Below are 20,880 nucleotides of genomic sequence, written 5' to 3'. Positions count from 1 at the left end.
ACCCTCTGCAATGACCTACCTCAAGCAATGAGGCCAAACACAGTGATTACCCATAGACCCAGCTACATCCAATGCCCAATTGTGCCATCACAGAATTCCGTCAGTAATAGTGTGCAAGGCTCCTATAGTTACAGAGGGCAGGGGTTCCACTCTCAGCTCTGTGTTCCAGGGCTTCCCATGCTAAAAGCAGAGGCATGTCCAGAGTCAGCTGCCTGTTGGTGCTCACCCATTTAGGACTATAGGGTTGGGGGATTGGAACACTCTATAGTCCTAAGTGGGTGCCCAGCACATTGTCAACACTCTAGGTCAGACTGAAAGTCAGTGGGGGAAGCAGTGTTGTGGCAAAGCGGATAAACCCACCATCTGCAGTGCTGGCATCCCATATGGGTGCTGGTTCGAGATCCAGCTGCTCCACTTCCAATCCAGCTCTTTGCTATGGCTTGGGAAAGCAGTAGAAGATGACCCAAGTCCCTGGGCCCCTGCACCCATGTGGGAGGCCCAAAGGAAGCTCCAGGCTCTTGGCTTCGGATCAGCCCAGCTCTGGTTGTTGTGGCCATTTGGGGAGTGAACCAGTGGATGGAAGACCTCTCTTTTTCTCTCTCTCTGCCTCTGCCTCTCTGTAACTCTACCTTCCAAATGAATAAACAAATTACAAAAAAAAAAGTCAATGGGAAACATGGATTTTTTTCCTCTGATAGTATCCCCTAGTTGTGCATGAGAGCTGCCACAGACTCTACCTGCTTTGTGATGGTGCTTTCTCTCTGCTGGTCGCAGGGCACCCTTGTTGGTGCCCTGCTGGGGCCAAACTCAAAGTCAGAATGTTCTGCAAAGTTCTCCTTCAAGCAGTATCACCAGTGACAGAGGCTACTGCAGTCTGCTTCCACCTCACTCTCAGAAGTTGGCATCTCCTCTAGTCCCCAGCTTTGGGTGTTGCGGGTGGTGTCCCTATTCTCTGGTGCTTGTTTGTACTGTTCATGGTTCTCCACTGTGTCTCTCTTAATTCTATAGAATCTCTACTGCAAACTTTTCTCCAACTCTCTCCTGGAAATGCACTTCATCACTTTTCTTTTTTTATTTTAAAGATTTATTTTTATTTATTTGAGAAAGTTATAGAGAGAGGCAGAGGCAGGGAGAGAGGTCTCCCATCCACTGGCTCACCCCCAGATGGCCGCAATGGCCAGAGCTGTGCCAATCTGAAGCCAGGAGCCAGGAGCCTCCTCCCGGTCTCCCACATGAGTTCAGGAGCTCAAAGCCTTGGGCCATCCTCTGCTGCTTTCCCAGGCCACAGCAGAGAGCTGGACCGGAATAGGAGCAGCCAGGACTCAAACCGGTGCCCACATGGGATGCCGGCGCTCCAAGCCAGGGCTTTGACCTGCTGCGCCACAGTGGCAGCCCCCATCACTTTTCTTCTGTTATCTTTCCCTGGTCAAAATCAGCACGGCTTATCCCTATTCAGACACCTGGGAATCCCCATTTCCCATCTTCCAAGATGGGCAGTGTCTTCCATTGAAAGAAAGTCCAAGAACAGCAAATGCTGTTACCTTTGGAGTTTCCATCAGCAGCAAAACCGCCTCCTAGAACCTCATTTCCATGAGGAACTGGAAGATGACTATCCATATTTTATAGGTGAAATCCAGATAAGACAGAGACTATCTGAAGTAAAGAAAATATCTCAAGTCAATCCTCAATAATACCTCTGCAATATACAAAGACCATGAGACAAGAGAATTAGTTAGAAATTCCTAATAGGGGATTTCGGGAAGGCACCAGTTTTTGCATGTGAACAGTTATTTTAGGAAACCTCAACCTGGACCTCATATCTTGGGGGAGATACCAGAAGGCCAGAAGTTTTTTTTTTTTTTAATTACACATCTTTCATTATTAGTAAAGTTGAAGTTATAAAAATGTTATAAAAAAAAGTTGAAGTTATATATAAAGTATAGAAGTGAAATATATTTGGGGTGTTTGGAAGAGTAACAACTGGAACAATATTTAGATAAGTACAAATATTTAAATAAATATGATCAGAAGTTTGAGGGTCTGAATTATGATCCCCCCATATGATCACATTCTAGTCTTTAATAACAGTATGTATATTACTTTAAATAGCAAATAGAAGTCTGTAAACTTGCTTACATTAAGGAATACGACATGGAGAAATTATCATAGCTGTCTGCCTGGGTCCAATTTTGTCACAAGGGTTCTTATGATGAAGAGGCAGATTTAGTTTGAGAAGTGAGATATGATAGTAGAGTAGAGATTGGATTGAGGCTCACTGAGTATAGAAGAAATGGCCAGTATATGAGCAGTGAAAGCAACCTCTGGATGCCATAAATGGCAAAAAAGGACTTCTTTCCTAAAACGCAAGGCAGTAACACAACCCGGCTAATACCTGACTTTCCCCAATGAGACTAATTTTTGAATTTCTGACCTCTACAATTAAGTTAGTAAATTTGTATTGTTTTAAGCAACTAAATTTATGGTGTGGATCACATGATAGATACTTAATTATATTTTTATTGACCAACAGATATATGAATCACCAGACTTGTAGAATTATTGATTCCTTTACTAGGAAGATATTCATTTTTAGCAGCTTCATAGGTCTCTCTAAGAAGTTTTTTTTGAAAAACTGATACAGAGAAACTCTCAAGGTAGTCAGGGAGGGGGATGAGCTTTAAGCAGAAAGATATGAATACACAAATGTAACCTGTGATGTGTCTCAAAATGAGTGACAGGAGCACTGTTGTAATATGTCATCAATCAGAAGAGATGTGCTGGGGTTATACTGGAAAGAACCTGTAATGTCACAATAAAGTGTATGGTATCCATTTCTTTTCATTTTTTTATTATATGTATTGTTATTGTGGTAAAGCATGACATAAAATTTACTATTTTGACCACATTTAGTGTAAGTTTCAGTTGTATATGTATACTCATATTTTGTGACATATCTCCAGAAGCTTTTCATCTTGCAAAACTGAAAGTCCATATTTCTGCATAAGATCTATACAATGAAAAGATTTAACATAGAAGACTTATACTCCCTCGTTTTTATGTTAATGAAAAATAGTTTCAATATCAGTCTTGAGAATTAATTGAAATAAGGATGGGAGAAATTTGGAAATGAATTAACATACTATAATTTTGAAACCAGGTGAACCTCGGTTCAATCTGTGCCTCCAGACATAATTGCTAAGGTCAATTAACATCTGACTATAGTATTTTTCATAAAAATCAAGAGTTTTACTTATTGATACTCATTTTTATGTTTTGTTATAAGGCATTGGCCTTTTTTTCTATCTGGATGATTCCTATAAAGATGCATAGCAAAAATATTTGAGGGATAAATAGACTATTTGTAGATTAAATTAAAATTTCTCCAAGCCTTATAGTGACATGCCTCTGCATTTCATGAATTCCTGGTTGTTAAGGTGAATTATTGAAATATGAATTATTTTCCTAATTGCCATAAATGACTAGTCTATTTGAATTTCCCAAAATGATATAATATTGACTTTTACATTTGGGGTTTTGAAGCTAATATTTAGTGGCAGCTATTCTCATCCCTGACTGCAGATTCAAAGTCCACGCTGTGGTGCAGTGATTTAAAGCCCCAGTCTGCATCATCAGCATCCCATATGAGTGCTGATTCAACTCTCGGCTGCTCCACTTCTGATCCAGGTACCTGTTAATGCACCTGGGAAAGCAGCAGAGGATGGCCCAAATCCTTGGGCCCCTGCACCCACTTGGGAAGCCCAAAATATGCTCCTGGCTTCTGGCTTTGGATCATCTTAGCTCTGGCTGTAGCAGCCACTTAGAGAGTGAACCATCAGATGGAAGAACTCTCTCTCTCTCTCTCTCTCTCTTTGTGTGTGTGTGTGTGTGTCTGTGTGTCTACCTTTCTCTGCAACTCTTTCAAATAAATAAAAATAAATCTTTAAAAAAAAGCTGATGGGGGAGCCTCACCACAAACCAATTAGATCAACATGTTTTGGGGTGAGCCTGGGTATCTTGTCTTTTAAGAATATTTCCAGTGAATCTTAATATAAAGCAAGTGCTGAGAATCATCCTTCTGCAGTGCTCTGTTTTCCAATGTACTTGTTTCCAGTTAAAACCAAGTTGTGCTTCACTATGATTGTGTGTAGTTAATCCAGGTTTTCCATAAACATCAATCATTAGATAATAAGAAATATGAGATACGCACTACTCTTTGCTTTTTTAAATATCAATATTTTGTTTTCAAAATTAATCTTGATTTAGTCATTTAATAACAATATTTCAGTACTGCTGTAAAAATACAGTACTTTATGAGCTCCTCTATATCAACAGAAAATGTATTGATTATATTTATCAACTTAAGTTATGGATTTTTATAGAGTTTCAACAATATTAAACCAAGGAGTGTGTTGGGAGAGTATACTCTCTGTATATCATTTCTTATGTCCTCTGCTACTGCAAACTATGAAAATTTCATCTAGAATCTTACTCATATAATATGTCAGCTGTGCAAATACAGTTTGTGGTGGGTCCTTTTATTTGCCAATTTAACTTGGCAAAGGGTGCTTGGATATGTGTTCAAACATGATTCTTCATATTCCTTTGGGTATGTTTTTAGGTGGATTTAAGTTACTGGATTTTGAGTACAACAATCTGCCTTTTGTTATGAAATTAATGTTTCTGTCCCTCCAACACACCTGTCCCTCCCCCTAAATTTACACATGTTAAAATTCTAACACAATATGGGAGTATTAGGAGGTGTTGTGTAATTAGGTCATTAGGGTGGAGTTTTCAGAGGGGGATTACTAACATCATGAGAAGAAGTATGAAAGGTTCACTCTTCTCTCTTGTCTGCCATGTAAACACAATGAGAAGTGAGAAGTTAACCTCAAAATCTGAAAGAGTGCCCCTTCAAACACAAGATCAGCCAGCATTTTGATTCTGAATTTTCCAGCCTCAAACTGAAAAATAAATATTTTATGTTTAAGCCACTTGGTCCACTGCATTGTGTCATAGCAGCAAAAACTAGGAAGTACTGTATAATGTGGGTGAGCCAAATCCAATGAGTTGAAATCCTGAATAAAACAAAAACACTAACCTTCCCCCCAAAAAGAGAAGATTCCAAGACGGCCTTTGGAATTCATCTCAACATGGGCTTTTCTCTGTTCTGTAGTTGACAGCCTTTAGACTTGAACTACAATATGAGTTCTCCTGGCTGTCCATCCTGCTTCCTTCCCTGCAAATATTAGACTTGCCAGTACCTTAATTGTGTGAACCAATTTGTATAACAATTCTTTCTATATATGTACACTCACACACTCTCTCTCTCTCACACACACACACATACAAATACACACACCCCAATAGGCTCTGTTTCTCTGGAGAACGCTAATAAAACCTTATCTCAGCTTTCTGAATAAATTTCTTTCCCTTGGCTCCTTGAACATAAAAATTAGATTTTGATTATCATAACTTACATTAACAGTTCTTATTTGGAAAGAATGTGTTCTACCAGCCTGTCTATAACTCTGTAGATTATAGGGATTTATAGATGCTTGCTTCAGATTATCCTTAAAAATGTTTTATAAATGCCTTTTGATCATTCATTTCAATGGAGGATGGCTAATATCTTCCATTTTGAATTAATAAGAGAAAAACTGTATTTACTATTCTAAGATTTCTCTCAATATTCTTGCTTCTTTTTAATGTTATGACCAACCTGAAAGATAATTTAAAGTACTGCAGTCTGATGACACAAGTCTGCATAAAACCACAGTCTGGACACAAGTCTGCATAAAACCTGTCTGATTAATTTGAATTTCAGCTCTTTATTCTCTAAAGCCAGAAGTTTCCCTTAACTTTTTGTAGCCCTTTTAAAAAAACCTTCTATTTATCTCAAAACATATTTTCCACCCTTGCATAAAGCAGATCCAGTTTTCAACCTGAGTGATTGTAAATTATTTTATTCTCCTGTAGTAGGCATCAGAGGTTAAAAGTGATTAAAATATTACTTGAGATAAAAGCTTGAATAAATAGAAGATGTCATACAATGCTGGATAATATAGTAAGTAAGAAATATAGACATACAGGGAAAGGAAAGTTACAGGGGACCAATAGAATTTTTACTAGTAGAGTTGTTACTGTTGAGTTTTAAGCTGGTTCCTAATAAATTAATATATCCAAGGCCATTTCTCCATGCCAAATTAATTGAAAGCCAAAATTGACTCCCCCTAATAAAACAAATGTTATAGTATTCTAAATTTTATTATTTTATTTTATAATTATATGATCCCTGTCTGGATGACAGGGCTAATTTCCTTGTCATATGTGTAGAGGAGAATAGAGTCAAGTCTGAGCCTACACTAAACATTTCATGCATGTATATGGCCACAGGTGCTTTGAAAATAATATTTACCTTCTAAAGAACATACAAAATACCTTTTATTCTTGCTACTTTATTCAAAGCAACACAAACATAATAGTATGTAGTGTTATAAGTTATAGATGGTGATGAATCACTGATGGAGCCCTAAGGTCTAATTACAAAACTTTCCTAGATACCTTTAAAGAATCAAATATACAGTAGGAGAGCTTTCTATTGTTTATCTCAGGAATTTTAGTATAAATAGAATATTAAAGCAAACTTGCCTTGAATCTAGAGAATTTTCAGTTGTGGCTAATAAATACATAAATTTTGTATTTGGAATGTTACTATGATACTAGTCAGCAAAAATGAACATTTTTGTAATCTTAAGTTTCTGTATTATAATCCTGGAAACAAATTAGTTGTGGTATGTGAATATTTTGTATAATCTAGGACCAATAAAATGCTTTTAAATTTGCATATCAAACATTATTTATAAAATGTTATAACTCAAACTTGTATCAAAGGCTAAAATAAAGACTTCTTCCATCTCTTCTAGAGTTTCCCTATCAAACTATGACTATGAAATAGCTTTATTGATAGGGATGAGAAAAGCAGTAGAAATAGGATGAAAGGACTTCTAAACCCTAATAAAATGTATGTGTTATCCAAATTCAACACTAATTTTTAAATTCTCTCCTCCTGTTTCAAAAGAGGAAGTGTCTCTCCCACTCAAGGGAAACCTTTTCAAGAGGATATCCAGTAAGCATTGAACAAATATTAGATGACTAAATGCACAGCTATGTAAATGAAGCAATCAGTGAAACTCCTTTCATTATTAAGAAAGTTACCACCTATCCCTAAACTTTGTTACAGGTCCACCCTGTTGCTCCTGAATCCATCCAATAACATCTGTATTTGTTGAGCCTATAAGAGAAAGGGGAAGAGAGAGAGAGACAGAGAGAGAGAGCCCTTTAAACACTTGTCTCTCAGATGTTTTTAATTTATCACAATAAACATTGTGTTGTTTAACTCATTATTTCCATATCTTTATATTTAACTGATTTCCCATACTCTATCAGGATGACTCCTGTACTCCCCTCTCTCCTGAAGGCATTTTCTCCAAGGTCAACAGTGACCTCCATATAGCAAAATCAAATATACTTGATCACTCTTAAGTGTTTGACTGATGACACACTACTTATGAGGATACTACATTCTACCCAATTATGTCTTTGGAGACTTCTTCAAAGCAACTCTTGTTCAACCAAAATGATTAGATGTTGGCAATTCTCAGAATGCTATTCTTCATAGACTTCATTGTTTGTTGAGGTGTAAGTTTTCAACCTTGCTACTAATGACATGTTGCATTAGGTTATTCTTTTTTAAAACTGAGGGTTCTGTGTATTATAGGAGTGTTTTGCAGCCTTATTCTCAGTTACAATCAACTTTAAGTTGGTAGCTTATTGTCCTCTAGTTGTGATAACCAAAAATATTTCCCATATTTTTTTTAAACTAGAACTCTCAGAATGTGTCTTTTTATCATTTATCTATTTTGGTTTAAAATCATGTACACGCACACATATTTGAAAGCAAAAGTAAAACAAAACTAACCCTTTGAATTAAAAACAATAACAAAAGAATTTAAATGTATATAAAAATTGTTGATGGAACCATTTAGTGAAGCATATTTCAATATTTTAAACTATAGGATGTGGACTATGCTTTCTTAGAAGGATGAATTCCAAAATTAACAAGCAAAATAATTGCAATAAGATCTTAAGTGATTCATCAATATTATTAGTAATAATGGCATTAGTTGATAGTAGATAAACAAAACCAATAATAAATCACATTAATGTTTAAAACCAAGATTTTTAACAAAACAATTCCCATATTTCCTAATGTGCTCTTAGAGACAATTACCCTAAGTAGATAACTTCTATTCTTGATGATCAGTATCACTGTACTATATATGTATCTGTTTTCTCCATTCTACTTCCTGTACATCCAATGGTTTATCTCTGTCATCAACTGCTATATTGAATTCATTTAGATCTTTGTTTAATCACCATTTCACTATGTTCACCAGTAGGCCTTATATCCAACTAATTATTCAAAATAGGTCCTGAATTAAATTCCCTCTCACCATAACACTTAGCCTTTTCCCAGTAATAAGTCTCATTAAAAGGGTCTATCCAGGTACTGTGTCATAAACATTGGATTAAAGGACCTATCAAAAATAAACCATTTCCTGCTGATTATAATTTTAAAATATTTCTCAAATATAACCAATTATCTTTTTGACACTAATATAACCCAGATCACCAATTTTTCTAGCTTCAAGGAGGATAGTAAACCCTCTCAGACTCTCTCTGCCTCTTTAACCCATTGTCTGTGTGAAAACAAAGCAATCTTTTAAAATACAGAACAGACCAAAAAGCAAAACAAATAGAAAACTCATGAAACATAATTATGTCACAAAATACATTATGCCAATCTGCTTAAACCTATTCTTGTTTTTCTCATTACCTTCACAATAAGGAGCAGATATTATTTAAAAGCCTGTGGAATATGATCCATGTCAACTCCTCCTTATCATTTCTCTTTACTCCCCAATTAACTATTTTAACTTCATTGTCCTCATATCCCCTTCCTATATCTGCCTTGTTCTCTCTGGGTTCAGAGTTGTTTTTTTATAATGTCAATCTCCCCCCCAGCCTTTATCTAATGATGTTGAAGAAGTTATTTTTCTACTTGTGTGGAAAGCGCAGTAATGGCCCACCAATGATGTCTGCATCCTAATTCCTAAAGTCTGAGCATATGCTAGGTTTGATGGCAAAGGGGAATTGAGATTTCAGATAGTTTATAGTGGCTATGCAGCTGATCTTGTTAGATGGCCCAATATAATCACAGTAATTCCTTAAAAGTAGGAGAAAGATGTACCCAGTCATTTTGGGAAGGACCCAATCAAACTTTGCTGGCCTATAATATGGAGGATGGCTATGAGCCAAGAGATACAGGCAGTCTCTTGAAGCTGGGAAAGACAGTTAAATGATGTCTTTCCTATAGACCCCCCCAGAATGAATGTTGCTCTACCAACATCTTGATTTCAGCTCAATAAAATAGGTCCATGTGAAACTTCCAATCTACAGAACTGCAAGATAATAAATTTGTATGCTTTATGTCATTAAATTTGCGATGATTTGTTACAATAGGAAACTAATACAATCTGTTATTCACATCTGTCAGTCTGGTTTTCTTTTCCACAGCCTTTTTAATGCTTTTCGTTACATTTTCAGTGACTGTTTCTGTTAGACTATGTCAGTGATTGCTATCTTGTTTCTATTACTTTTGTCTCAGTAAATATTTGGGCACTTGGTAAAAATTTATGGAACAGATGAAACTAATTTGCTTTGAGGTCTATTTTTTGTGGGGAGCAACTCGGACTAGACTAAGTTACTGGAATTAAGACTTATTCTATGCATCTGCTCTCCCACAATATGGCGCTGGGAGAGGAGTAAACAACTTCTACACAGCTGCCTTTCGCCAACTTGACTGATGAGCTGCAGGAGCTGATCCTGCTCCTGATTGGAGGAGAGCAGCGTGCTCGGTGTGTGGGTAGCAGAGTTGGGATTGGTGGAAGAGGACTATAAAGGAGGAGAAAGACAACATGCACCGGGAACATCAGGATAACATCTGAGCAGCCCCCGAGAGAGCCGGCCGGCAGTGTGCCACTCCTCTGCGGAAGTGGGGAAAGTGGCAGGGGGAGCCGCTCCTCCACGGAGGTGGAGGGGTCGGCAGCCAACCCGGGAAGGACCAGCAGCAAACCCGGGAAGGGCCGAGCAGACGAAAGAACAGCGCAGGGTCCTGTGTCGTTCCTCCCCGAATGGGGGAGCGACAATTTTTATCACAGATATCTCTGCCTGTTGTATCTCCTTGACCAGCTGGGGTAGGAGTTTGGGAGAAAGTGCATGCCCTAACTTTCCTTTCACTTTTACATTGAAATTTAATGAAATGAAGCATTTGGAGTCACTTTGAAAGCCTTGAAACATAGTACAAATGTAAACTTCAATTATTTGCAGCATATAGTGAAGACACCAATTTAATATGGTTAATGAGCAAACAGCACATTAACACTTAAATTTAATGACAGAAAATTAGCTAGTAGTTAGAAGTTAGAGCTAGCACAAATTAACCCTGTGCATAATGAACTCATTTCTCAATTGAGAATACATTTTCAGAGTTGAGTGTTGTTGGGTAGGAACAAGAATACAACTTTGCATTAATTAAAAATGTGTTGGTAATTGGAAAGTGCCATCGATAACAGTCATGATAAAGACTGTAGAAATCCCTAGGTCAGTGATAGGAAACTTTTACCTGCACGCTCTTTCATTCTAGGGTACACAAAATATACATAAAATTAGTAATCAAAGCTTTTCTTTTGTAGTTATCTAAGTGGTTGAGCTAGTTCTATGAAAGCTGGTCTCTCTTATGTTTGTTTTTTGCAAAAAATAATTTTAAAATTTTTCTGAAAATGGATTTGGAGTTTATCACTTTTATTTAAAATTTTTGTTTATTTGAAAGAGTGACAGGAAAAGACCTTCCATTCACTTGTTCCCTCCCAAAGGGCCACAATGCCCAGGCTGGACCAGGCTATATCTAGGAGCAAGGAACTCCATCTGGGTTTCCCATGTGGGTGACTGAAGCATCTTCCACTGTCTTCCTAGGCAAATTAACAGAGCTAAAAACATTGACCACTTTATCCTTGCTTTTGATATAGATTTCCAATTCAAGAAAGTGCTTGGGCAGTCTTAGTTTGTACTAATTTTAACAAAAATGATTCTCAGTAAATAAATGATAAGTCAGACTCTGGAAAATTGAGGAAACAAAAAGGGAGCAGTAGGATGTCGTTGAAATAAAAAGTATAGATAACCACTACCACCTGAAGGAATGAAGGACTGAAGGAATGAAGAGAAGTGGTTCACATTATGACAATATTAGGGGAAACACCTGGAACTGAACCTCAAACTCAAAGGAGGGGCACTGACTTGTTGCTTGGCCTCTGATCTCAAAGAAGAGGTCCAACATTGCTGGATCCTGAACTGGAACATACAGCTGCTGCTTGACTGTTGCAGAATTTGGGGCAGGCAGAGGGGTAGAGAGTGTGGGGAAAGAATATTGATCTTGAGAATTCCAATATATAGTCAATCACAGTTACTGAAACAAACTCTTGCTAGATTGGAGGAGAAATTACTGCAGAAAGAAGAAGAAGGTCCCTCTCCAGTCTTGCTGGCTCCCTCCGCATCCCCATCCTGGCAGAATCTAACATAGACACAGCTTCTAAGACATGAATTTAACAACATGGAAACAAGGAAAGATTCTATCTGATCATGATTTAAGAAGCAGCATGGCAAATCCCAGGTATAGAAACCTGAGATTAAGAGCTGATTCTAGAGATCTTTTTACTATAAGTCTGACAGTTTTTTAGAGACCTCAATACTTACCTCACCACTACTTTAGAATCATGGATCCATTTGTCCAGACATGGTACATGCTCACCACATGTGCATACATGTGTGTTTTCCTCTTATAATGATTGATGTGAAGTAGGGTAAGTAGTGGATTTTGTTGGAGGCATAGAACAAGAAACATTCTAAGCACTATTAGTTTCAAATTTTGCCAATTCTTGGGTGCAGGTGTGGGGATTAGGGAGTAAGCACCAGTTGGGATGCTCACATTCCATACCAGAGTGCCTGGATTCAAGTCCTGGCTCTGTTGCTTATTCCACCTTTCTGCAAATGCACACCCTGGCAGGCAGCAGGTGATGTCTCAAGTAGTTGGGTTCCCACTACTATGTAGGAAATCTGGAATGAATTCCTGATCTGTGGTTTCAGCCTGACCAAGCCCCAGTTATTGCAGGCTTTTGAGGGAGTGAATCAGCAGATTAGAGTTCATGAACTCTATTCTTTCTCTCTGTCTCTCTCAAAAAAAAAAAAAATTACACAAATAGATAAGTTGTCATTTATTCATTCTATCTTTATCCTTGAAGTCCAATAGTAGCTTTTTGGTCAGAGGCAAGAAGTATAGAATTACTGATTGTTAACTTTTCCTTAGACCATCTGTTACTATAGCAACTGTTCTGAGACTAGGGCCAGATTTTCCCATAAAATATATTGGCTCCTTTCCTACTATGGGCAGATGTTCGCATTTCATGAGCCTTTTATTTTCTCCAGGTTCTATGCTTTACTGTGGGATATTTTAGTTGTTAACAAGATTTCCACTGCATAATTAGTGTATTTCCTCATGACAAAAATATCTTCATGCTACAAGTCTTAGTCTTTTTCTTTTTAAAATCTCCTCATGATAAATCCTAAAGCTTTGTTATTTTGTTGCCTGTCTTTTAATATTTCTATGTAGTGGCTTCTATTTTATATTTATATGCATTCTTTTATTTTCTCTTTTTAAATGTCTTTGTAGTGCTTATTTGCATGTTTTGTTTTCACCTCAGTTTCTTTTTCTCTGAATTCCATAGGTAGAACAAAATGAATAGGTTTTGTAGAAATAATTTGTATTAAGTATGAACTAGGACTAAAGCAGAGGCATTCAATTCTCATTCTCACTACTTTAAATCCAAGAGAACACTTGTGACTCTCATTATTCTTTTCTACACACAGTCATCCCTCTTTTTCCTTTTTATTGATTGTTCCTCAGAACCCCAGAGCTACCCAATCTAACACCATTAGCACCATAGGTGAACTCATTAGAAATATAAGATTCAGCATGATCTGTTTTCTCCCTCCTTCCGTGTTTCCACGTCATTTGATGTCTAATGCAATGGTGTTCCAGATCTTGGGGGATGGTGTTAAAGGGTGTATGAAATAAAATCACTTATACTCAAAATTATCCTGGAAAATCCTTCAGGATGATACCTGAATTGAGATGACTGACCAAATCTCTAGTTTTGTTGTTGCTGTCTCCTTCCTGATAATAATTACTGCTTGTTTGGTTGAATAGTATAGGAAGGATTAGGTCTGTGGCATACACTTAATCATCTTGCAGGTTGTTAAACTATTTATGATTAAACAATTGCAGGCCAGCACCGCTGCTCACTAGGATAATCCTCCGCCTGCAGCGCTGGCACCCCAGGTTCTAGTCCCAGTTGGGGTGCGGGATCCTGTCCCAGTTGCTCCTCTTCTAGTCCAGCTCTCTGCTGTGGCCTGGGAAGGCAGTGGAGGATAGCCCAAGGCCTTGGGCCCTGCACCTGCATGGGAGACCAGGAGGAAGCACCTGGCTCCTGGCTTCAGATTGGTGCAGCACGCCGGCTGTGGCTGTGGTGGCCATTTTGGGGGTGAACCAACAGAAGGAGGACCTTTCTGTCTCTCTCTATCACTGTCTAACTCTGCCTGTCAAAAAAGAAAAAAACACAATTACAATCAATTTGTTAAAGTGATCAAAATATGAGGGCACAGGGTTAACTGATGGTGGAAGTTTCATAATTCAAATGAACGTCTAATTACACAATAGTGGAAATGGATTTAGAAATCTCTTCAAAATCCATGACACTAACAATTAAATACGTAATAGTTCCAAATATCCAAAAGAGTTTTTAAAAATTGTTTTTAAGAAAAGAATTTATTTATTGGTAAATAAGATCATGAATGCAGATGTTTTTGAACCTGGGACAATACAGTTCCATCTGACAACTGAATCTCCTGTATTTTCCACGTGTTCTGTGAGATTCATAAACACCAAAGAATGAAGTGTGAGTAGATGTTTGTTTAATGGTCAAGATACCACATGGGTCCTTCCACAGCCCACTTCAGAGTGGCCAGGCTTGAGTCCCAGCTATGTTCCAGATTTCAGCTTTGTGCTAATGTGCATCTTGGGAGACAGAAGGTATTGATTAAGGTACTTGGGTCCTTGGCACCCACCTTGGAAACCTACATGGAGATCCTGGCTTCAGCCTTAAACAAAAGAGATTTGTATTTTCACAATTCTAAAGACTAGGAGTCCAACATCAAGCTTCTGACTAATTTGGCTCTGGTGAGGGCTCTTTCCCTTTTTTTGGTAGGTATTCTTTTTTATTAGTATAAAGATAAAAGGTTAAATGCATTGCATAGGTATTATTTCAAGAATACAACACACTTTCATCACTGTCCCTACCCTAATCCTTCTTTCTCCCTCCCCTTTCTTCATCAGTTTTTGCAAAGACATAATTTTAATTCACTCTATATTCACAGATTAATTTGATGCTAACCGTGATATTCAAAAAGTAAACAGTAGTAGTAAACAAAGTTCCACAAGAGTATAAACAAGGGATAAAAATGATAATCATATCACAAAATGTCCATTTCATTCCGAAGCATTTTTTGTACTCCATATTAACTGGCACATATAAGAGAAAATTTATGATATGTTTCTTTTTGAGAATGGCTTATTTCATTAAGCATAATGGTTTCCAATTTTATCCATTTTGCTGTAAAACACAAGATTTCATTGTTTTATGGCTATGTGCTATTCTGTAGTGTATATATACAATATTATCTTTATCCAGTCATCAGTTGATGGGCATTTGGGTTGATTCCATAACTTAGCTGTTATGCATTCAGCTTCAATAAATATAGGGTACAAATAACCCTTTCATATGCTGATTAAATTCTGTTTGGATAAATTATCAGAAGTGGAATGGCTGGGACATATGGTAAATCTATTTTCAGTATTCTGAGGAATCTCCACACTGTCTTCCATAGTGGTTGGTCTGGTTTACATTCTCACCAACAGTGGGTTAGGATACTTTATCCACACATTCTTGCCTGCACGCATTTGATTTTTAATTTTAGGGTGATAGCCATTCTATGTGGGGAGATTTGGTACCTCATTGTTGTTTTTATTTGCGTTTCCTTGATGTCTAGTGACCCTGAACATTTTTTCATGCATCTGTTGGCCATTTGTATTTCATCTTCTGAAAATTGCCTATTCATATTCTTTGCCCATTTCTGAACAGAATTGTTTTGTTGAGTTTCTTGAGATCTTTATAGATTTCTTATCAGTTGCATAGTTTGCAAACATTTTCTCCCATTCTGTCAATTTCCTCTTCACTTTGTCTAGCATTTCCTTTGTAGTGTGGAAACTTCCTAGCTTGATGTATGCTATTTGTCTATTTTTTTTTCTTTAATTACCTGTGCTTCTTTTTCAAAAAGTCTTTGCCTATGTCAATGTCTTGTAGAGGTTCCTGATGTTAACCTCTAGTAATTTTATAGTATCAGATGGTAGATTTTGGTTTTTGATCCATTTTGAGTTGATTTTTGTATAGTGTAAGGTAGGGGTCTTGTTTGATACTTTGGCAAGTGTAGATCAACTTTTCTCAGCACTAATTGTTGAAAAGACCGTTCTTTCTCCAGGGAATGATTTTAGCTCATTTGTCAAAGATTAATTGGTTGTAGATGAATGGGTTAACTTCTGAGATTGCTCTTCAGTTCAATTGGTCTACATGTCTATTTTTGTGCCAATTCCAGGCTGTTTTACTTTTAACTGCCCTGTAATATGTCTTAAAATCTGGTGTTGTGATGCTTCTGGCTTTGTTTTTGTTGTTTAACATTGCTTTAGCTGATATGCAGGATTTCTTGTGTTTTCATACGAATTTTAACATTGTTTTTCTACATCTGTGAAAGTCTTTGGTATTTAGAATGGGATCTCATTGAATCTGTAAATTGCTTTCACAAATGTGGACAATTTGATAATATCAATGCTTCTAAACCATAAACATGGTAGAGTCTTCCTTTTTTGTGTCTTCATTTATGTTTTTCTTTAATATTTTGTAGTTTTCACTATAGAGATCTTTAACATTCTTAGTTAAATTCATTCCAAGGTATTACATTTTTTGTAGCTATTGTGAATGGGCTTGATCTTAGAAGTTCTTTCTCTGCCATGGCATTGTTTGTATATACAAAGGCTATTGATTTTTGTGTGTTGATTTTATATGTTGCCACTTTACCAAGCTCTCTTATGAATTCTCATAGTCTCTTAGTGGAGACTGCAAACAGGAATAATTTGGACTCTTCCTTTCCAATTGGTATCACTTTTTTTTCCATTCCTAATGACTCTAGATAAACTTCCAGAACTATATTAAATAGCAATGGTGAAAGTGGGCATCCTTATCTGGTTCTGCATCTTAATTGAAATGTTTCTAAGTTTTCCATCAATATGATGCTGGTAGTGGGTTTGTCATAAAATGCATTGATTTTGTTGAGGATTGTTCCTTGTGTACCAATTTTGCTTAAGTTTCTTATCATGAAAGGATGTTGTATTTTATCAAATGCTTTCACTGCATCTATTGGGATTATCCTATGATTTTTAATCTTCAATTTGTTAATGTATGTATCATATTTATTGATTTGCATATGTGGAACCATTTCTGCATATCAGGGATAAATCCCATGTGGTCCGGGTGAGTGTTCTTTCTGATGTGATCTTGGATTCTATTTGCTCTAGTATTTTGTCAAAGATTTCTACATCTATGTTCATCAGGGATATTGGTCTATCATTCTCTTTCTCATATCATTTTTCCATTTTAGGAATTAAAGTAATACTTGTCTCATAGAAGGAATTTGGGAGCATTGGCCCCTTTAAATTGTTTTGAAGCGTTTGAAAAGAATTAGAATTAGTTCAAAATATTTGTGGAATTTTACTACATTATTGGTATCCTGATTCCATCCTTTTCAAAGAAGAGTAAGAGAAAGGAGAAGGGTGAAGAGGAGCAAGAGAAGGAGGTAGAGGAGGAAGACAAGCAGCAGCTGCTCATCAGGAAGACATTTAAGCTATTTTTCTGGGCTCAAGAATGAGAGTACTTATACTGCCATATTGTCATATTCTGAGAGTTCAGTTTCCAGAGAAAGCCTTTTGGGTTTGTAAAGGTCATCACTGAAAAGTAGAACATTGAGACTTTAGGAAACATGATAAAGAGTAGCTGGGTTTTGTTCTGCAACCTACTCCTTTAACCTTTTGTATGAGTAAGGTTTTTTAGCTGACTGGGTCTTAGAAACACAGTGTTTATGCTCTTTTTTGGTTTCCTTTCATAAAGAAGGAATGCCATAGAGAAGCCAAGAATATGTTGGGTTGATTATTACCTTTAAAGTTCACTCTAAATAAAGCATCAAATTGTTCAGTGCTAAGGTGATAATATTCATCTCAATCCTCTAGGGAAATATCAAGCATCATTAGGTTCAGGTTATACGGATACTATAATATCATTGCCACTCTGTAGCCCATTTCATAACTTAAAATGTAATAAAAACATAATTATGGGCCTTCATGAAAAGCCATTCTATTTTTGGTGAAAGAAGTTGAAGGTGATAATGTTGCCATGGGGATAGCATTGATGCTTACATGAAATAATTTTGGTTTAAAGGCTTTATGACAGACAACAATGGGAATGAAATGAGATATTATAAAATTTATATTCAATTGATGTTTCCTTTATAACACTTAGCTTTTAAATATTGGAGTCCTTTAAAATTATAGTCTTTGTTAGTATAGTTATCTATTGTTGTCCCCTGTGCATAACTCTGGAGAATGGATGGACTTCATCTTTTGTCTTCTCTGCTGCTACTTCTTCTTTCTGCTGGAAAAGTTCTTTCCTATTGTAGCATTTCCCAACAATCCCCCCCCCAAAACATTTAGATAGGATATTCATACCCACTAATTGAGAAATACTGTTGATAAGATTTCTACATTCACAGCTTTTCTATTTCCAATAGGATTTATTGTCTGCTGCTGTTATTACTCATACTGCATTAAAATGTATACACTTTTTGGTGCTCATACATTCATTTTTAGAGATGCCACTGGACCCTAATATTGTCTCATTAGTGGTTATTGCAAAAAATTACAGATACATTGTAATTTTTATCTTGCACAGAATGTGAGATATCTCTCGTGACCATGTTCTTTTGAGTTTTTGAAAAAGTTGAAATTTCATTGAGGAATCCAAAGGAAAAGAGAGCATTTATTTATGGCAATGGTTTTATAGTTAAAATATAACAAAACACAAAAATTCCCCTATTTCATTATGGTTTTCATCTATAAGATGACAACATGTAAAACACAAAGAGTATGTGGTTCCTTTTAAATTATTCATTGTCTCAAATCAAAGGGAAATTTCACAATTATATTGTCAGCACTTCCTTCCTTGAGCTCTGACCTTATGCCAGAAATTTCACCATCCACTAGTATCAAACAAATCTTAGGAAGAAGGTACTATTATTAGCCCTCTCTTACAAAGTGGGGAAGCTATGGTTAAATGTTAAGAAATTATGAATTGTCAAATCCAGGGTTGAAGTCCAGATCTGTCAGTCACAGATCCTGTTTTGTTCATAATTTCTTAACATTTAACCATATCTTCCCCACTTTGTAAAAGAGGGCTAATAATAGTACCTTCCTCCTAAGATTTGTTTGATACTAGTGGATGGTGAAATTTCCTCTCCTCCTTCCTCCTGATCCTCCCCTTTCCTGCTCTCCTCTCCCTCTCCCCCCACCCCGCCCTTCTTCCTCCCTTTCAAATAAACAAACTTTAAAGGAATTTCCTTTTATCTAATTATTTCTATTTTCTCAGTGAAAATAGAGATGTATAATAATTATTTTGTAATTCATAAACAAACTAACAAGAATGTGTATGTCAGGGGAGGGGCGGATTTTAACAACCTTAGTGGCCCAAGCACCAGTGCAGAGTAAGTAGGTAATATATATATAGAGGGCTCAGATTTTGCCAAATGAGTAGAAGACAGTATTTTGAAGAGTGATTATGGTAACGAGATTTTTTTTTAAAGATTTTATTTATTTATTTGAGAGAGTCACAGAAAGTGAGAGGGAGAGACAGAGAGAAAGGTCTTCCTTCCATTTGTTCTCTCCCCAAATGGCCGCCACGGCCTGCGCTGTGCTGATCCGAATCCAGGAGCCAGGTGCTTCTTCCCAGTCTCCCACATGCATGCAGGGGCCCGAGGACTTGGGCCATCTTCTGCTGCTTTCCCAGGCCATAGCAGAGAGCTGGATTGGAAGAGGAGCAGCTGGGACTAGAACCAGCACCCATATGGGATTCCAGAGCTGCAGGCAGAGGATTAACCTACTGCACCACGTCGCCGGCCCCAATATAGTGATGAGATTTAACCTGTAAAGGGGAAGGTGAAGGTATGTGGATGTAGGGTCAATGAAACTGATATCTTTATTGAAGATGAAGAATCAGTGAAATAAAAGTACATAAAAATGAGCTTAAATAAGATAAATAGTTTTCCCAGGACACATGATGTGGCACAATGTGTTAAACCAATGCCTGGTACACCGACATTTTATATCGGACTCCTGGCTCAAGTTCTGGTGTCTTTTCCAATACAGTTTCCTGCCCATCTTCCTGGAAGGCAACGGATAATTGCTTTAGTACTTGGGCCCCTGCCACCCATTTGGGAGACCAGGATGGAATTCTTATATCCTGGCTTTGGCCTGGTCCAGCCCTGGCTATTGTGGCTACTTGGGAAATGAGCCAGTAGATAGGAAATATCTCTGTGTCTTTGCATTTATCTCTCTGTTTTTCCCTGTATTTCTTTGTTCCTCTGCGTTTCAAATAAAACTTCAAAAACAGTTTTCTAAATACTTGAGGTTCAGATGTTACATGTGGTTCTGTGGTGACAAAGCTAAACAGACTAATAGAGGTATATAGTGAGTTAGGATGAAAAAAAAAATAGACATTAAGAGGCTAAGGAACTCAGATATCAAGCAATTTAGTGCATTATCTTTAATCTGCCAGTTCTTCTTCTTCTTCTTTTTTTTTTTTTTTTTTTTTTTTTGACAGGCAGAGTTAGACAGTGAGTGAGATAGAGAGAAAGGTCTTCCTTCCATTGGTTCACCCCCAAAATGGCCACTATGGCCGGCGCACTGCGCCTATCCAAAGCCAGGAGCCAGGTGCTTCCTCCTGGTCTCCCGTGCAGGTGCAGGAGCTCAAGTACTTGGGCCATCGTCCACTGCCTTCCTGGGCCACAGCAGAGAGCTGACCTGGAAGAGGAGCAACCAGGACAAAATCCGGCGACCTAACCGGAACTAGAACCCGGGGTGCCGGCGCTGCAGGTGGAGGATTAGCCTAGTGAGCCACGGTGCCAGCCATAATCTGCCAGTTCTTCAATGTCTAAGAATAAATGCAATTAGATAATATAGATAAGAACACAGGGTTTCATTGATGTTCTAGTTTGCTTGTCATCTTCCTGTTATGAACAACTTAGTTTCTTTCCAGTTTTAACATAATCTACCCTATTGAAGTTTTGAACTTTAGTTCTCTATGTGTGTGTGCGTGTCTGTGTGTATGTCTGTGTGTGAAGGAGAGAGAGAGAGAGAGAGAGAGAACAATGGGAGTGTGATACAAACTTTTTACAACTTATTGCACGTAACACATTTGCTATTGTTCAGAACTAGAATCCATTTAAGAAATTTGCCTGAGAGCTTACAGAAACTTCCAATAAGAAATAGAAACC

This window comes from Oryctolagus cuniculus, chromosome 5 (genome assembly GCF_051225735.1).
Source record: "Oryctolagus cuniculus isolate XC-2025 breed Fujian yellow rabbit chromosome 5, ASM5122573v1, whole genome shotgun sequence".
NCBI lineage: Eukaryota > Metazoa > Chordata > Mammalia > Lagomorpha > Leporidae > Oryctolagus > Oryctolagus cuniculus.
The sequence above is the reverse complement of the archived record's forward strand: the minus strand, read 5'-3'. Positions refer to the sequence as shown.